Genomic DNA, 11,928 nt, shown 5'->3' on the forward strand with positions numbered 1-11,928 from the left:
CCAGAGAGGGAAACATGTCTTTCTAACAACAAAGGCCATGAATGATGAAAAGGTTGGGCTACATTCCTTTCACTTTACTAAAGGTTTGAACCATTAAAATCTCAATTCTCATTTAAAACAAAAACAGGCCTTTTTCTAAATACATTTGGGACCACAGGGAACAAAAGTGGGAAAAAAAAGGTCATCCTCAACGCCCACGAGCTGGGAAAGGAGTCGCCGTCTGTTTCTAGGATCTCTCTTCCACATGTGGAAATATGCTACTTGGAAGCGAGTCCTGGGACAGCACCAAGACGCCACGACAGGACCGGAGCGCTAAATCAGGCCTGAAGATCAGTGAACATGGATTTTTATGGCACCGTGATCCGAGCGAGCGGCATCACACGGGGTCAGAGAAGAAGAGCGGGCTCGTTCGGCCTCGCTTCACCGCTCCGGGTGGCAGGAACCGTCGCAAACTCCGAAATTTACGAGGGAAAACTCTCCAGCGCGAGCCCCGAGCCATTGGACACAACTCAGCACGACCGCCCCGTTCCCCCGCATCAGCAAAAACAAAGGCTGTCAAATCTTCACACATCCTTTACATGATACGTCAGCGTCATCCATCAACACTTTTGTTTACAACTCTGGGAAACCAAACACTACAGTAATTATTGGGTTGTGAATTATTTAGCGTTGGGCTCTTTTCAGTTAACATGAAACCTTCTATCGATGTGTGAGGGCTGTAAAATGGAGCCTAATGAGCTGAGAGGCAGATATGGATGTAAGTTAAACTGGAGTATGAGAACACTGTGACCACTGACTTTCATTATCACTTGTTGCCACAGTTTAGTAAGGAAATGAGACAAAAAGCAGACCTGAGGTTGAATATGACTGCATGAACTTCACTGTTTGGGTGCAGTGAACCTTCAGTGGATGGATAATGATGGATCATGTAGGCCATGGGGCCAATACGACAAGAAACACAGAGAAGCTCGGTGACCTCTGCATAGCCGAGGGTTAACTAGAGCGGGAGACGCTGACAGAGGCCTTTTCTGTGATAAAAAAAGCACATATTCATTCAAAAATGTCAGCGACTTCTCGGGAAACTGTATCTTCTCAGTATTTGACTTCAAGGATGTGTCATATTTCCATCACAGTCCACAAAGAAGCTCTTGGCTCCAGTGGCAGCGAAAGCTTCCGGCTACATATGAATGACAACACAGAACATTCCCAGAATTGCTGTGTCCTGTTATGATCCCGAATTAAAAAGGATACATTTAATAAACGTGAATTAGCTTCAATAAAACATTCAGTGATATTGGGACGTGTATGCTGGGGCATCTGGCAGCGCTCCATCCTCTGCTGACTGTGGCTTTTCAGCCACATGTTGAGATGGGAGCTCTCTGGCCTGCATCCCAGTTGGCTATTTAAGCTTGCTCCTTGTTTTTTCTAAACCATACATGTATATATTGCATACCATAACCGCACTGTTGAATCCATTCCCTCCATCCAACATTCCAAATCACATGCAATATGCATGCGGTAATAAATCTGAGTCTCTCGGTGGCAGCGGCGTTTCCAAAGTACAGTTGTTCGTATCAGAGTAAGGTTCAACATGTTAGTTTATATTTAGCATGACCTCCTGGGTGTTACTGTACAGACTGCTTGCAAAGCTGGAGACGATCGTGCCCCTTTTCAGAGATTTCTGCCACGTTTTTAAAACATTTACGGAGGAGGAACCGCATTGATTCGAGTTATTTTATGCTAACTGAAACAGCAATGGTACTGGCAGAACACTAGCCCTGAAGTCCTGACATTAGCTTAGTGAGGCCCTGCTGTGACAGGCCCACAGACGCACAGATACACAGAGATGGAAATTGGCTGTAAAGAAGCAGCAGAGCAGCATTTGGTTCCAACGCTGCGCCTTCAGCAGAACTGAGCATGCTCACTAGGCCTGCAACAGGACCACAGTCCCACTTTGGCCTACTTCTGATAAAACCGATAATGTCATGGAAAGATTTTTGTGCTGCATGTCAGCGTGCCTGGGCCAATGAGCGTGTGTGTGAGAAACGCCAAAGTGTGTGTGGGTGCGTGTGCCCTCTGTGAAATCCAATATCATCAACCGCAGCCACAGAGACATCACGCCACCCAGGGTGATAGCTGTTATTGATCTGTCTATCATCCACAAAGACAATCGTTGGAGAGGCAATCCGAACGGCGGCCCAAGGAAAGATTCTCGAGGGACAAACAGAATGGCAGCGATTAGCTGACGGTGTCATGAAATGTAATAAAGGATCTGTTAAGCTCTAGTTCCCCACCGTCCCCAGGCAAGAGTATAGTAGCTGCTAGCGTGAGCAGAGAGGCGGCAGCGCGACCTCGCTCCGACATGGGTCCAGCTGATTATAAAGGGACGACCCACAGAAGTGGGTCAGACACACAGCTGGATACTTTAGGCTGCAAAGAAAGTTAAGTTGTCTGAGTTGTCCATATGACTTGGAAAACAGGAGGCGAGAGGAACGCAGAATTCACAGGAAGTGAAATAATCATAAACATCAGAGATGTTTGAGTCAGGACATGATCATCGTTGTGTTGTGGGCTGTCCGAGTTCATCTCAAGGCCACTGGAACGCAAACAGCAGATGACTGAGGTTCTGGCGTGCAGTTTCTGTCATGTGAAGCATCACGTAGCAGATAACACCGAACTGTCACTTCTCCTTTTCGTAAACTCATTTTGCGACTCATTTGCTGCCACAAAATTCCAAACATGCTAATAAGAAGCCACAGAGGAGGAAGCAGCAGATTAATAACAGCTCCTGAACTCCAACCTGACCGTCTCAACAGCCCAGTCACAGTCCACGGTCACGAGCAGCAGCAGGAGGCTAAAAGTTTCACCTTTAAGTTGTGATTGCTTCACCCGCAGGGACTCGCCAGCGGATCTAAGCGTGTTACAACCACAAGTCCAACCGAAATAGAATCTTGTGCAAAACCCAAATAAAACAGCGTGTGATAACTTGCACGACGCCGTACTTTACCATCAGAATTTCACATTTACTAATACAAAAGCACAGGAGCTCAGAGCATTTCCGATCGTGTCCCGACGCAGCTTTTCCTCTAATCTGACGTTCAGTCATAACATCCAGACAATCTATATCTGAAAGGGGGCCAATCAATCAAAATGCTGCCTGGGCGTGTGGAGGGCAATTCACAGCTGACAAATTGAGGGCAGCTCTCAGAGCTGAGCAGTCGGCCCGGTTCGCCGCTCAGTCCAGAGCGGGTCAGGCTCGTTCACGTTTCCGTCTTCCTGTCAAGTCCACTCATCTTCCTCATTCACCACACAGTCAGTTTCCCCCGATTCTCTTTGTAGGAGGCAAAACTGCAAGTGGATAAATTTGGGAGCGCCGTCTGATCAGATGAGATATTTCAGGGAGTGTCTCATCAGAGTTCAACCATTTGTTTTTGTGGGTGCAGCTGCACTTCTCAAGGCCTTCGGAGAAGAACAATAAGCAGCTTCTGCTGGAATTCAAAGTCTCCTGTTTCACAGCAAAACAGGCCTAAATATAAGCGTAATAACAACAATAAGAAGGATAAGCACAACCAGCCTGCTAGTGTCAGCGGTGGGGGGGTAATATTGTTTCAGTTTAGTCCAAAGACAGGCTGAACTTTTCCAGTAGCTGCCACCTCCTCTTTCCAGTCCCCTGATGGACAGCTGCATGTGTCGGGGTTTCATTTATAAGGATGACAAATGAAATAGATTGTAAAGTACATCTGGGAAAGGGTGGTGGTTGTAAGTAGGGAGGGAATTACTTAGAACGAGTGTAGGTGGAGGAGGAGGAGTGACATGGTCCATCCAACCCAATTAGACTGCAAATGCATCCATAAATATAAACAATGTCGGACTTTGAGGAAACTGTGATCTTTCAAATACACAGAAATACGTGGAAACATTTGGGCAGCATCCTTGCAAAAGACAGACGGCTGAACTGGGAGTTGGAAGAAAGAGTTCATCAAACTCTTCTGTAAACGCTTCCAGGTGAAAAAAAACCCCTCAAGCTTTCCTCCCGCTGACGGAAGCCAGGAGTGTCATCTGCTAAGTAAATCACGCACTTTAACGGCCATGAACAGGATCAATGATGCAACAGACACACTGAGTGCGATACAAGATGTAAGATTCTGAAAATAATAAATATCAAAACTGCTTTTACATAGTTTTACATAGTTTTCTAGATACGTTATAAGTAGATGTTTTGCTCTTGCGCTTTATCTAAATGGATTGAACGTGTTTTTAAGGATTCACCTCATTGTAATGGTATACAGTAATTATAGATAACGGCCGACTCTGCCCTCTAGTGGTAGCAGAATTACACATACAAAATAAACACAAAACTTTTTTTTTCTAAGCGCAAAGGATGGACCATATGTTTTCAGATTATTACAGATGCGAAATAGCAAACCTCAACGATAGAATTTATGTGAAAAAGAATGAAATTAAACCTTCGCATTTAACCTATAAACGTATACGGAACACCGTTGCCCTCTGCTGGGAAAAATGTGTAATTACACCAGGTAAATTCAAAGCGCAGATTTGACGTCGGGACTCAAACTAAGTGATAAAATTGTACAGACCACTACTAATTAAAAAAGGATGGAATGAAGAACATCTTTAGTAGGAGAGTAACGAAATAAATACAGGCGTAAACAATCTGACATGGCAGGAGTCATGGGATAATCTGTAAATCGACAGGAATTCATCAAAACATTCAAATGATAAGTTTAAGGAGGGAAAGCAGAGAAGTTATTAGTTTATGTGGCATTTTCACCAGGGCAAATATGAATCTTTTTTATTTGTCTTTGATTATGCATTATTTAAAACATGCGTTGAGGCAAAGATTGTACAGATCAAACAATAAATCAATATTTAAAACTCTGTCATTGTTGGAAGCTCAACCTTGATCCCAGAACAGCCTAAATTTTTAAACAGCCTCAAACGAGTGAGGAACTCTCAAAATAATCCAGATCAAAGCGCCTTTTTATCTCAGTGGTGCACAGACTGTAGCTGTTCCTCTTATTCTGCTAATGGGAACAAAACAACGGCCCTTCCACACACCATCCAAAATAAAAGAATTTCATTCACACCTGTGTCTGGAAGGGAGGTGTGTTTGCAGTGTTCACGCACTCATGTCCTATTTAAGTTTCGCTCTTTCTGTGCACGACCTTTGGCTCTCAAACAACCAATCAAAGGCTTCCTCCCAGTTCACAGAGGTCAGAATTAATGGTGTCAGGCACCAGCTTGGTCAGAGAGATGGCGCCTTCTTCGTTGTCTGTAGGCTAAAGTTAATTTCAAGCCTGGGGGAGAGCCAGTGCACATTTTCTCTGTCACACCTAAAGACTAATGAGCCCCCCACCTTCATGAATAAACAATGAAAACAAATGTGCAGAGGAGGTAATGGCAGGGTTCGCATCATCCTGCAGAGCACTTGTGATTATTGATGGGAGGCTATGGGATGTCCTGTCGTGGGAACATTTCAGAACAACTGGTGATCTGGTGATGGAACCGGAGCGAGCATGGAGACATGAGCGATTAAAAATACTCACAACAGGAAACAACATGGACATGGACAATAGATGGACATGGACAATCGGCGTCATCAAGACATACGATGTGCGATGTGCCTAAACAACCGCCCCTCCATACACGCCCCCCTCACACCCTGGAAGGGGCATCCTGTGCAGGGAGAGGCTGTAATAAGGCTGTCACACAGGGACACAGCCTGGTCACACTCAGAGGGTGTTTGGACGTCCGTCCCAGCTGCTGCAGCCACGTCCTGCAGGACAGACAGGAAGTAGTGGGAGGCGGGCGCTTACACGTGCACCTTCAACAGGGAGGTAAAGATTAAAACCTCGTTGGGTTCCGTCTCCACGAGTCTGTATTTGTTGGACAAACTTTTTTTTTTTGGTTGTCAAGATGTTTAAGAGCGGTCTGGAGCGTTTGTGAGTTCAGTGCCGCTCTGACCACACAGACGGACATTTTTCGTGGTAACTCCAGGGACGACATTAAGCCTGGGAGGAAGCCAGTGGTGCTTTATCAATCACAGCAGGTATGTATTTCCCAAGCAGGGGCTCGGCGCTGGGCTCAAATATTTGCTCAAGCGGGGATCCTGGGTGGGAGCGTGGGAGAGGACAGGAGAGCCACTATGCAACAGGCCGAACGAGGGCAGGTTAACGCGCACGGAGACGCAGAGCAGCAGGACGCAGCAACAAGTGCAGCAGACGACAGGACATTGACCGATGATGTAACGAGACATGTGAAATAAGGCGCACCTCAGAGACCCTGCAGGACGTCCCTGCTTCTGTTTGAGCCCCTTACGGAAGGACCGAGCATTCACCGATGCTTTGCTCAGGGGTCAGGTGAGAACAGCCTGGTTCTGACCAGCACAGAAACAGGACACACAGGAGACGCAGACAGACTCAGTCTAAGGCAGCTGTGAGATCTGACAGATTTGCCCAGAGTGGCTCCTTCCAAATGCTCTAATCATGGTGGACCATCTGGGAAACAACTGGGCCGTGCATTATCCTCCGGAACGAGAAGAATACGGGCAGAAGAACCATGCTTTTGATTAAAGAGACCCGAATAAAGGTCAAATCAGGATTTTATGAGCCTGCAAAGGCCTGTGTACACACCGATACCTTTCAGGCCTCACCATGCTAACCAGCTAGCAACACTAAGGTGTATTGATTTATTGCCCTGTTTACTTGTTGTAAAACACATTCCTGAGCCATCATCCATCCCAAGACTCTGTCCTTGGACCGTGGGGAGACACTGGAGGACCTACACAAAGAGAGGCCAAAATCTTCAAATGAGGGGAAAAACCTCCGAAAAGATTCTATCTTTGGATGATGTTTGTTCCCACTAAAGGTCAGAGCACAATCTGCAGGAACCAAAATGACCTTTCTTTAATCATCAGCTGTGTGTCTTTGTGCTCCAGCAAATTCTTAGCTTGACCTTACAATACCTTCAAAATAACGCTGTTCAAACAGTTTACCATTATTTTCTCTCTTTTTTAAAAACTCTGGTGCTGTAAGGACCCCGATAAAGGCTAAAAAGGTCATAAAAGGTCCTGGTACGATGGTCATAGGTTCCATCCCAGGCCCCAACATTTAGCGTTTTAGCTGAGACACACCTGTTTTTATCATAAAGATTCTGTCCCTCCAACCAAACGGTGTCTGGTTGCAGATCAATCGAGGGAATATTCAAGTTCAACCACTCTGTCAGCAGGAAAGCAGAGACACACACAACAAAGAGGCTTTTGGTCCTCAGATTTACCCTGTAGGCTACATGCTGACCAATTAAACCCAAATCTCGTTTGGACGGTGATCTAATGGTGAAGAAACAGTACAAACGCCTTCTTTGACTGACAAAAAGGTTGTGTCTAAAGTCTGGAAGATGTGTCTGAGTACACAGCAGCAGCAGAAGAGCAGCAGCAGAGCATCAGCAGCAGCAGCAGCAGAGCATCAGCAGCAGCAGAGCATCAGCAGAGCAGCAGCAGCAGCAGAGCATCAGCAGAGCAGCAGCAGCAGAGCAGCAGCAGCAGAGCAGCAGCAGAGCATCATCCTCAGCAGCAGAGCAGCAGCAGAGGCAGCAGCAGGCAGCAGCAGCAGCAGCAGCAGCAGAGCATCAGCAGAGCAGCAGCAGCAGCAGCATAAGCAGCAAGCAGCAGCAGAGCAGCAGCAGAGCATCATCCTCAGCAGCAACTGGGCCTTAATCAGCACCCGGGGCAGCTGCAGACATCAGAGGGCCACATATGTTCTGCATCCAAACGCACCACATACACACTTTCCTTGCAGTGATAGCAGATGTCAGGTGACCCAGATATAGGGCAAGAGGCTGAAATTATACTTTAGTTTTCTTAAATCACATCACAAGCACCACACACACACACACACACACACACACACACACACACACACACACACACACACAGGCTGGAGCATAGACAGTTATTGAGTCAGCCACCAGACCCCTTTGAGGCCAGGGGCTGTTCCACTTTGTTGCTCTGTATGTAGCAGCGGCTAGCAGCCAGTGCTAGCTCTGATTCTGGCACTTTCCTTGTGGACTCCGTGTTCTTTTCCTGTGCCTGCATCCTCAGCCTGATTAGGAGTAAATGGAAGGAGATAATGGTGAACTGGGGTTTAAACACTGAGCCAACTCCTCAAATGATGCTCCACTAAATACACATCAGGCACATCGCCCGATCAAGTTTGATTTAAATAAAATCACTGCTTATGGGATTATTTTGCGCTTTATTTTATCAGGGTACAAAGGAGTTTTACCTCGTCTGGTCTTCCCCTGTTATGACTGGATTTTCACTGTTACGTAATCCCGTTTGACATAAGCCCAGACAGGAGCACAGATTACTGCCTGCAGAGACGGGAGAACCTTTCAAATCTGTCACGACGGCGCGGCTGACAGTTCGTGGGAGCTGCCGCTTCTCTACATTTGAGGCCCAGCGACAGCCAACTCGAAGCAGGCGTGTGAAAGGAGGGAGGAGGTGAGCGGGAATCTCAGACTCTTCTCTGGAATCTGGGATTGTCATTCACTTTGGCTGAGGGTCTGCTCATGAAAATGAAAACAAATCCGCCCGATCTTGAAGCCCGTGACATGCTAATCCATTCTCAGATCTCTGATAAGACGCTTAACCAGACGGATGCCCTTAAGTGTCAGAGTCTGAAGCCTCTGGAACTGCAGAGGTGACGCAAGAAAAGAACAATATTGCTGCTAAATTCCAGCAACAGGTCAATTTACTGCACTTTTAGATATCTTTACAACAGTTTGGGGGCATCAAGACGTGTGAATTACAGCAGTATAAATTACTTTGTGAGCAATGAGCCACTTTAATAACACTTTGAATAAGTATAATTAGTGAAACTAATTTCTGTAACGCTATAAAGATGCATTTAAATGCTCTGCCAGCCTTTGGACAGCAACAATACAAGTCAGCATCTCAAGAGCTCCGCTCATAATTGCCAGAGTCTCTTTTGACGGTGATTTCTTGATGAATTATGCAGCAGTTAAAATGGAACCGTCCAACGAAGGCAGACTACACTGCTACAGCGTTCATATTTCGTCCCGCATGTTGGACCAAAGTGGACGGGAAAATAGCAAATCACCCATCGAAGGATGCTGACAGGATGTTGGCAGGTTAAAGATTGACGAGCGCCCGGCCACGCAGCCAGAAACACGCTGTCACCACTAACAGGTACCAGATTCGTCATCAGCGCACGCTAAAGCACAAACATTTGATAAAAGTCATTCATCTAACGAAGTGATTTTCTGGGCATCTTGTTCAAATGATGCAGGAGTGGGAAAATGTGGGATTACAGGCTGCAGAGATAAAAACCTAAAGCGGCCAGATGGCACCGTTATGGAAACAGTCTAATAAAGTCAGAACCACGAACCAGCCGAACGGCCACTTCTCTCTGCTTGGCTGCTGGACATTTTTGTAGATCCAGGACAAGGAAGAACAGGACTGTTGGGTAAATACCTGCTTAATAGTTTGGCTGTACATGCTGTAATGCTGCCTCCACAACAGGATTCTGTTTGAATCCGTCTGCAGCATCACAGAAATGAAGCTGCTTCTGTTCCTTTGCGCAGGTTCTATTACCCCATACGTTATTATCTGAGCCTGCACACAACAAAATACGCTGACAAGACCCGTGTTTCTCCACGATCCTCCTCAATTTCAGCCGCTAAGATGTGGTGGGTGGATTTATTGTCTCTTCAGAAGCCACATTCAGCCTCCAAAATACAAACCACGAATACAACGATGGAGAAAAGGGCAAAAGCTGCAGGAGCAGTCGGCAGTGCAACAAATTTACAACAGGTTGGCATCGACATTAACATGCAAATGCTGCGAAACCTCTCATTTTATGGCAGCAGCGCGTAATTATTCCCTAAACTTCTGGCATTTACGATCGGCTTCCGGCCACCAGGAAACCCCGGAAACAAAGGGGGAGGGTGTTGGCTGTGCTCTGAGAGCAGTAAAACCTGAGTGATTGAATCAACTCCTGCGCTGACCTTCAGCCATTCAAAACTCGCAGCAACATAAAACAATCCCATTCTGCACAGGGGCACGCCTCTCGTGCACGCTGAAATTCTGCACCTCCTCTCCTCTCAAACACAGAGGCAGCCTGAAAGGACGAGCCGATACTCAATGCTCACGCTGTGTGACCGCGGCAGGGGCCGAGACGCACGCCACGGTACGTGGAGAACGCGGAAAAGAGACAGCGACCTCAGGAGTAAATGAATAAACCAAAGATTATCCAGCTCGTGAGTCACTTGTGTGCACTTGCTGACGTCAGGCTAATCATGTTTAATGATCATTTGAATTGGCAGCTTCTCCTCAGCCAAATATCACACAAACCCGTCAACACAGGCAGCGAATATACCCCAGCCAAAATGATGTAAAAACAAACCGAAACAACTGACAGTCTCTTGGGTTATGCAGGCTTTCAGGGTGATTCCTCACATGTCTGGAAACCTGAGCCGGTCAGACACGCAGTCACCCTGCTGAGCATGCTTTCATACAGTTACACGCTTAATGTGTCTCCTATAGGAGCACAAATCGAATATGTGAGAGCGGTTGAGCTTACTTAACAGTGGCTTCTCTTGACTGAGCATTGCTGTGTGAACCAACATATGGCTCAAATCAGCAGCACGGCAGCCAGACAGACGGAGCAGCCACCAACTGCTGCTTGGAGCTCTGCACTGTTAAAGTTAGTGGCCATTCGGGCACTAAAATAAGAAGAATGCCTCATATTTTTACAGTATGTGTCAGTCATCCAACCAGCAACTGCATGTCGCATGTCCTCCGGCACCATTAACATCTATCGATGCAAATATTCCTGCCCATTAAAGTGATCATTACAGATATATTGACCCTCTTTGATCATCATCCTCATCATATCTTTCATGCTTTGCCTGCAGGAGCAGCTGGGCTGATTTTAAAACACAAGTATGATACAGCATGATGTATTGGCGAGTCAAAAACAGCCCCACACCACAGAACTGTGCCTGAATCACAATGATCCACTAATGAATAAGGTCCCCAAAATCTGTTTTTGCACTTGCAGGCTGTGATATAATGCTGGAATTTAAAAAATAAAAATAAAAAAACGCCTTCCAGACTCACTCTCTGGGTAACTGCCACACAGAGCACTTAAAATTCATGAGGAGTTCAAAGACACGGAGAGGATTCAGTGAGGATAATATGGCATAATATATGAAATTTATAGGCTCGGTATCGCAGCTCCTTCAACCGTAAAGAAGCACCGGTGGATTCCAGCAGAGAAATTCAGTCGCTTTCAATAAGACAAGCGATACAACATGTTTTAACTCAAATCCTTGGATTTAAAACATCATAAAGGACAGATGATGAATCGGCGCCGAGCGACAGCCCTGATCACTGAGCAATGCGCTAGTGCAGCGCTGACGTTACGTCGGCAACAAATCATTTATTTCCGCAAATCCCGGTTATAAACCGGGGACACAAGCTGTTGTGATGGAGCAGGGGGATGCAGTGTGTCACCCTCTCTCCTACCCACCCCCAGGGGAGAGGGTGACACGTTCAAACGGAACAAATTTAGCATGTGCCTCTGAAATGGTTTCCAACATTGACTTAAGATGTGTCAGTTTAAACAGGAAGTGGGCCGCGTCTATCCAAAGCTGGAGGTCAGTGCTATTGACTTTTTTTAAGTTAAATTTCATTAAAAAAGAAGCTCTTCCGAACTCTCCAGCTCAGCTCAGAAACAGAATAGGTCTGAATAAATAACAAGAACGCGCCACCACACTTTGCCCGTGTCCGCCTGCTATTTGCTCAATATTTCCGAGTAATCATTAACTTTTGTGGTCCACTTCTGCAGCGCAGAACCTGTGAGCAAAGGTTCCACAATTATCCCC

The 11,928-nt window shown here is 46.3% G+C and overlaps 1 protein-coding gene across 14 annotated transcripts in view; it reads right to left on the bottom strand.

The window, feature by feature from the left end:
- Positions 1 to 11,928, bottom strand: part of LOC130536852 (pleckstrin homology domain-containing family A member 5-like) — a 46,937-nt gene that overhangs the window by 32,585 nt on the left and 2,424 nt on the right. The window lies entirely within an intron of this gene.

Source organism: Takifugu flavidus, chromosome 13 (assembly GCF_003711565.1).
Source record: "Takifugu flavidus isolate HTHZ2018 chromosome 13, ASM371156v2, whole genome shotgun sequence".
Lineage (NCBI taxonomy): Eukaryota > Metazoa > Chordata > Actinopteri > Tetraodontiformes > Tetraodontidae > Takifugu > Takifugu flavidus.